The sequence below is a fragment of the Rutidosis leptorrhynchoides genome, chromosome 8 (genome assembly GCF_046630445.1).
Source record: "Rutidosis leptorrhynchoides isolate AG116_Rl617_1_P2 chromosome 8, CSIRO_AGI_Rlap_v1, whole genome shotgun sequence".
NCBI classification, from domain to species: domain Eukaryota; kingdom Viridiplantae; phylum Streptophyta; class Magnoliopsida; order Asterales; family Asteraceae; genus Rutidosis; species Rutidosis leptorrhynchoides.
Window position 1 is genome coordinate 59,640,774 of NC_092340.1, and position 8,342 is coordinate 59,649,115.

At 33.2% G+C, this 8,342-nt stretch overlaps 1 non-coding gene across 1 annotated transcript; it reads right to left on the minus strand.

Annotated features, from left to right (window-relative positions):
* Nucleotides 1-6,361: 6,361 nt before the first annotated feature.
* Nucleotides 6,362-6,468, minus strand: LOC139865411 (small nucleolar RNA R71). The gene has a single exon (XR_011764933.1). It is a non-coding gene; the product is annotated as a small nucleolar RNA R71 (small nucleolar RNA).
* Between the last annotated feature and the right edge of the window lie 1,874 nt (nucleotides 6,469-8,342).

Consider the following 8,342-nt stretch of genomic DNA (forward strand, 5'->3'; position numbering starts at 1 on the left):
ACACTTACACTTGCACCTAAATCTGCTAGTGCATCATACATGACACAATCACTAAGTAGACAAGGAACAATAAATTCACCCGGATCACCTACCCTAGGTGGAGGTTTTGGTGGAACTGTCTTCACCGGGTTTATATTTACGGCTTTTGTTTCTTGCACTTTCTTATTCTTTTTCTTCTTCTTCTTTCCAGAGGTATCACAATCTTTATTACCTATCACTTGCTCATACTCAACTCCTTTTCTTGGAAACGGGATGGGTGGTTTGTATGGTGCCACCACTGGCTTTACATACTCGGGTGGTGGTGGTGTAACTTCTTCATTGTTACTCTCATCTAAAACCTTCCCATCTTCTGGTGTTGGTTTTTCAGAATTTGTTGATATCATGTTAACATTTTCATTCCGAGGATTTACTTCATTATTACTCGGTAGCTTTCCTTGTTCCCTTTCACTCATCAATCTAACAAGAGTACCTACTTGTTTTTCTAGATTCAAAATGGAAGCTTGTTGAGTTCTAAATGACTGCTCAAACCTCTCATTCGTTTGGGTTTGAGTTTCAATAAATTGTGTTTGAGATTCAACTAGCTTAAATACCACTTCTTCCAGATTTGACTTCTTCTCGTCGGTTTGTTGTGGTGGTTTATACAAGCCAGGTCTTTGTTGATTGAAAGTGTTGTTTTGAGTTGGTTGGTTATTCGGACCTTGTTGGTTATACGAGTTATTGTCGGGTCCTTTTGGATTGTAAAGAATGTTTTGATTTCGATTGAAGTTTGGCCTTGGCGGTTGATAATTATTCTGATAACTATTTTCCAGCCTTTGGTTCATGTAGACAACATTCTCACGTTGTTCCATAGTTTGTTCAATGTGACAGTCTTTCATTAAGTGTGGTCCACCGCATTGCTCACAACTGATTCGTATTGCGTGAATATCTTTATTCATCTTTTCCATTCGTCTTTCGAAAGCATCTATTTTTGCGGAAACGGAATCAAAGTCATGGCTAGAATCGGCTCTAGCCGCTTTAGATGAACGAAAAATATCTTTTTCTTGATGCCACTCATGAGAGTGGGAGGCTGTGTTATCAATAATTTTGTAAGCTTCAGTTGCGGTTTTCTTCATAATGGAACCACCAGCTGTTATGTCGATGTCTTTTCGTGTAGCAACGTTGACACCTTGGTAGAATATTTGTACTATTTGGTAAGTGTCTAAACCGTGTTGAGGACATCCTCTCAACATCCTTCCGAATCTTGTCCACGCCACATATAATGTTTCATTTGGCTTTTGCGCGAACGTAACAATTTCTCTTTGAAGTCTCACGGCTTTAGATGCCGGAAAGAATTGTTTAAGAAATTTTTCAACTAAAACATCCCATGTGTCAATCGCCCCTTCAGGTAACGATTCTAACCAATCTTTGGCTTCTCCCTTTAAAGTCCAGGGAAACAACATGAGATAGATCTGCTCATCTTCCACTTCTCGGATTTTGAATAGTGTACAAATTCTTTTAAACGTACGAAGGTGTTCGTTAGGATCTTCATTCGGTGCACCACTGAATTGGCATTGGTTAGTTACCATGTGTAGGATTTGTCCTTTAATTTCATAATCTGGAGCATTAACTTCTGGTTTAATAATGGCGTGACCTTGGCCCGTGCGTGTGGCTCTCATTCGATCTTCCATACTTAGAGGTTCCGTTACTTCCATAATTGAATTCGTTGAATACGAATCACTAAAGGACTCTGATTTAACGGTTTGTGGTTCAGGATCTTGGAATTGTCCTTGAATATGCTCCGGGTTCTTAATTGTGAAGTCGGGTTCAAAAGATGGATTATCGGAAATTTGAGTTGGAGTTCTTGTTCGACTAGATGACGATTCTAAAGAAAAATCAACGGCGACAATATTTGCTAAATGTCTTGATCGAGTTACAGGTGGTGAACGTATGAAAGGTGGTGAACGTTTTACTCGGTGCATTCACTGAATATCCTATTAGTTTTTAAAAGGAAAGAAAAATTATATAAGTTATCCAATTAATAGACTTTTCTGATTTTGCCCACGTTTCGAATAGCCAAAAGATGCAGCAGAGGGGCAGGATTCGTTTGGTCTCAATATAATTGAGTACTGTTTGGCTCCAATAACCCGGTCCACGTACAAATCCAACTATTACTACGAACCAGAAAATTTTGATGTCTATTAATTTAACCACTTAAAATAAATTTTCGTAATTTTAAGAAATTTAGATAAGAAGTAGAATAAAAATCTATGTCCTAAAACTAGAATAGCGAGAAATAAGAAAGAAAAAGAGTTCGTCGAAAAAGATCGAAAAATAAAAGGTCGAAAAATAGGCGTCGAAAAATAAAAATAAGAAAGTAGTGCGAAATACGGCGTCGTAAAATTCTAAAGCACCTAAAACTTAGTCTAAGGAATAAGCACTTAAGGGATTTTACGGCAAAGCCTAAAAATTCTAGAAGTAAAAATAACTATGGCAAAACTAAACTTAATACTAAAAGTTGCGACTATAGTCTAAAAATCTAAAGGTAATAAAACTAAAAAAAACATTTTTTTTTATTTACGTTTTTTTTTTTTTTTTACGTTTTTTTTTTTTTTTTTTTTTAATTTTTTAAAAAAAAACGATTTTTTTTTTTTTACAAATTTTTTTTTTTTTTTTTTTTTTTTTTTAAAACGAATTTATTTTTCTTTTAAAAAAAAACGATTTTTTTTTACACAAAATTTTTTTTTTTTTTTTTTTTTTTTTAAAAAACGAAATTTTTTTTTTTTTTTTTTTTTTTAAAAAAAACGACTTTTTTTTTTTTTATTCATTTACTATTCATGAATAGTAAATGAAAATAAATTAATTAATTTACTATTCACATAAAAGCGACATGATAGCAATTATTAATTATAAGTTACATAATATACCCCTGAAGTATTTAATAAATACGACTTTTTTTAAAATTTACGTATATTTTTGATTCTTAAATATTATTATATTATTATATTCTATTTCAATATTATTATATTATTATATTCTATTTCAATATTATTATATTATTATATTTTATTTCAATATTATTATAATTAAAAATATAGCGTTTTAGCGCTCCCCGGCAGCGGCGCCAAAAACTTGATGATGTAGCGTGAGGGTACGAAATAGTATTATTTTTAATACAAAATACTACAAAATATGACACAAGTTTTATTAATTTACGGATGGGATATACCTAAACCTTGCTACAACACTATAGGCAGTGTACCTAATCGTAGAGTAGTGTAGTTTTTAGTAAGTCCGGTTCGTTCCACAGGGAGCTGGTGAAGTTAACGCTATATTATTAAGTTTATTTGTAAAAATATATATATAAATAAGTAGTAGTATTATTATAAAATGGGGGTTTTACCGTTTAATGACCGGTTTGTCAATTTTAAGCGTAAAAATAAATGACAAAAATTAAAGTGCGTAAAATAAATTGCGATAAATAAAATGACAGAAAATAAAATTGCGAGTAATAAAATGACAGTAAATAAAGATACGATGAGAAATATAATAAAAGAATTATGCTTATTTAAACTTCCGTAATCATGATGTTTGACGTGTTGATTTTAATTTATTACCATGAGTTAATTGTCCTTTGTCCTGGTTTATTTGATACATCTATCTGGTTTTTGTCCATAATAGTCCATCGGTCATAAATATAAAGTGCGAGTATCCTCGTCAAATTACCCTTATACCCGAAGTCAAATATTCCAACTGATTAAGGATTTAAACTGTGACGCAGTTATCACTTCTGTCAACAATTACACCAGTTATCACTGTATGTAATCCACCCCTGTTTTAATTAGTTTATGAATATTAATTCATCCACTTGATCAGAATGAATAATCAATTACCCAACCCAATTGATTAATTAAATGATTATAACAGATTCCATATGAACATCACTAAATAGGACAACCATAATCATTATTAATTATTAGGTTAATTAATTTGAAGATAGGTTCGACAGACTCCAATGAGTTGTCACTCAATTAGACAATACCCCCCATCTATTAATAGTCAATAGTTCAATTTCCACAAGTGTCGGTCTTTTGCCCAAACCTTAATTATGGTACAAAGCCCAATTACCCAATTTTAGTAATTAGCCCAACATCATGATTACTTCGTTTTAAATAAGCATAATAATAACTTAGCTACGAGACATTAATGTAAAAAGGTTGAACATAACTTACAATGATTAAAAATAGCGTAGCGTTACACGGACAGAATTTCGACTTACACACTCAAACGATCTCTATCATAAATCTTATTATTATCATAATTTAAAATTAAAATTAAGATTATTGTTATATCTTATTAAGTTAACATTATGATAGAGATATAGAATATAGATATTGATATTTGATATTAAGGGGAAAGATATAGAAATAGAAAGATAGATTTAGGATCAAAAAAATGGGTGATCTTCAATCGATCGTTACATAGCTTTTTATAGGCTAAATTAGAAATTGAATTTTCATTTACGACCCCTGAACTATGCTCAATTAACAATTTTTTATTAATTAATATTATTCTTATTATGAATTATTTAAATATTATATTTTATTCTTGTGCATAGTTGACTTGTAATTTTTACACCGTTGCGTCGAGCGTTGAGAGTTGGTTCATGTCCCGGTTCCGGATTTTCGAACGTCCTTTCGTACAATTTTATATCGTGTACTTTGCGTTTTGTAACTTGTACTCTTGTCATTTTTAGACGTTCTTCATCAATAATTTGAACCTTTTTAATTGTATCTTGTACTTTTTAGCTTTTTGGACGTTTTGGTCTTTCAAATCTTCGTTTTTGTCTTTAAATCTTCATTTTCGAGCGATTTGCGTCTTTCGTCTTCGCACTTATTTATTTAACTATTACAACTAAAAAATAAGGAAATTACATTTAAAAACTTTACATATTGGAACGATATTGCTACTAAATATATGTTCATTTGGAGCACTATCAATAATTGCGAAAAAAAAAAAAATTGTAAAAAAAAAGCGTTTTTTTTTTTTAAAATTTTTAAAAAAAAAAGTTTTAAAAAAAAAATTTATATAAAAAAAAAAAAATTTTAAAAAAAAAAATTTTAAAATCCTTAAAAAACGAAATATATAAAAAAAAAAGTTTTTTTTTATTACCTTTAGATTTTTAGACTCTAGTTACAATTTTTAGTATTAAGTTTAGTTTTGCCATAGTTATTTTTATTTCTAGAATTTTTAGGTTTGCCGTAAAATCCCTTAAGTGCTTATTCCTTAGACTAAGATTTATGTGCTTTAGAATTTTGCGACGCCGTTTTTCGCGGTACTTTCTTATTTTTATTTTTCGACGCCTATTTTTCGACCTTTTATTTTTCGACCTTTTTCGACGCGTTTTTTTTTCTTTCTTATTTCTCGCTATTCTAGTTTTAGGATAAGATTTTTATTCTACTTCTTATCTAAATTTCTTAAAATTACGAAAATTTATTTTAAGTGGTTAAATTGATAGACATCAAAATTTTCTGGTTCGTAGTAATAGTTGGATTTGTACGTGGACCGGGTTATTGGAGCCAAACAGTACTCAATTATATTGAGACCAAACGAATCCTGCCCCTCTGCTGCATCTTTTGGCTATTCGAAACGTGGGCAAAATCAGAAAAGTCTATTGATTGGATAACTTATATAATTTTTCTTTCCTTTTGAAAACTAATAGGATATTCAGTGAATGCACCGAGTAAAACGTTCACCACCTTTCATACGTTCACCACCTATAACTCGATCAAGACATCTAGCGAATATTGCCGCCGTTGATTTTTCTTTAGAATCATCATCAAGTAATCCAAGTACTCCAACTCATATTTCCGATAATCCATCTTTTGAACCCGATTTCACAACTAAGAACCCGGAAGATATTCAAGGACAATTCCAAGATCCTGAACCCCAAACCGTTAAATCAGAATCCTCTAGTGATTCGGATACAACAAATCCAATCATGGAAAATCTAGAACCTCTAAGTATGGAAGATCGAATGAGGGCTAAGCGCACTGGCCAAGGTCACGCCATTATTAAACCAGAAGTTAATGCTCCAGATTATGAAATTAAAGGACAAATTCTACACATGGTAACTAATCAGTGCCAATATAGTGGTGCGCCGAAGGAAGATCCAAACGAACATCTTCGTACGTTTAATAGGATCTGTACACTATTCAAAATCCGAGAAGTTGAGGATGAACAGATCTATCTCATGTTGTTTCCCTGGACTTTAAAGGGAGAAGCCAAAGATTGGTTAGAATCGTTACCTGAAGGGGCGATTGACACATGGGATGATTTAGTTGAAAAATTTCTTAAACAATTCTTTCCAGCATCTAAAGCCGTAAGACTTCAAGGAGAAATTGTTACGTTCGCGCAAAAGCCAAATGAAACATTATATGAGGCATGGACAAGATTCGGAAGGATGTTGAGAGGATGTCCTCAACATGGTTTAGACACTTATCAAATAGTACAAATATTTTACCAAGGTGTCAATGTTGCTACACGAAAAGACATCTACATAACAGCTGGTGGTTCCATTATGAAGAAAACCGCAACTGAAGCTTACAAAATTATTGATAACACAGCCTCCCACTCTCATGAGTGGCACCAAGAGAAAGATATATATCGTTCATCTAAAGCGGCTAGAGCCGATTCTAGCCATGACTTTGATTCCGTTTCCGCAAAAATAGATGCTTTCGAAAGAAGAATGGAAAAGATGAATAAAGATATTGACGCAATACGAATCAGTTGTGAGCAATGCGGTGGACCACACTTAATGAAAGACTGTCACATTGAACAAACGATGGAACAACGTGAGAATGTTGTCTACATGAACCAAAGGCTGGAAAATAGTTATCAGAATAATTATCAACCGCCAAGGCCAAACTTCAATCGAAATCAAAACATTCTTTACAATCCAAAAGGACCCGACAATAACTCGTATAACCAACAAGGTCCGAATAACCAACCAACTCAAAACAACACTTTCAATCAACAAAGACCTGGCTTGTATAAACCACCACAACAAACCGACGAGAAGAAGTCAAATCTGGAAGAAGTGGTATTTAAGCTAGTTGAATCTCAAACACAATTTATTGAAACTCAAACCCAAACGAATGAGAGGTTTGAGCAGTCATTTAGAACTCAACAAGCTTCCATTTTGAATCTAGAAAAACAAGTAGGTACTCTTGTTAGATTGATGAGTGAAAGGGAACAAGGAAAGCTACCGAGTAATACTGAAGTAAATCCTCGGAATGAAAATGTAAATATGGTTTCAACAAATTCTGAAAAACCAGCACCAGAAGATGGGAAGATTTTAGATGTGAGTAACAATGAAGAAGTTACACCACCACCACCACCACCCGAGTATGTAAAGCCAGTGGTGGCACCATACAGACCACCCATCCCGTTTCCAAGAAAAGGAGTTGAGTATGAGCAAGTAATAGGTAATAAAATTTGTGATACCTCTGAAAAGAAGAAGAAGAAGAATAAAAAAGTGCAAGAAAAAAAAACAGTAGAAGTAAACCCGGTGAAGACAGTTCCACCAAATCCTCCACCTAGGGTAGGTGATCCGGGTGAATTTATTGTTCCTTGTCTACTTAGTGACTGTGTCATGTATGATGCACTAGCAGATTTAGGTTCAAGTGTGAGTGTTATGCCTCTTTCATTATATAAGAGATTAGGTGTAGGTGAGTTAACTCCAACAGATATGAGTGTTCGACTCCTTGATCAAACCATTAAGCACCCAGTTGGAATTGCTGACAACCTACCCGTTCAAGTAGGTAATTTAACCTTTCTAGTCGAATTCATTGTCATTGACATAGAAGAGGACTCAAACGTTCCTCTAATTTTAGGTCGACCATTCTTAGCGTCCACCGGGGCGTTATTTGATGTAAGAAAGGGTAGAATGACACTTAGTAATGATGAGAAATCGATCACCTTTATGATTCGAAAGTCTAAATATCCACAAACCAAAACCGTTGAACCGACAAAAACGATTGGTAAGAACCATGTTGTTTTACCAACTCCAACGGTAATGCTTAACAATAATAGAACGCCTAAGTGTGGGGAAAATGAAGTAACACCTAATGATGACTTGATAATAAAGAACCCCATAGTTGATACGAAATTAAATAACCCCGTTATTAACAGTTCAATGAAGAAATTTTTAAACGGGTTATTGATGCTAAAAGTAAGGGAAACTTTAGGTTATATAACCGGTTAGTATCCAATCTGTCGCCTAAAGAAAAGGCGAAGCTAGTTGAATTTGTGGATATTACGGAAAAAGCTGGTCACTGGCTTAAAGCAAAAGTCACAGATATGCA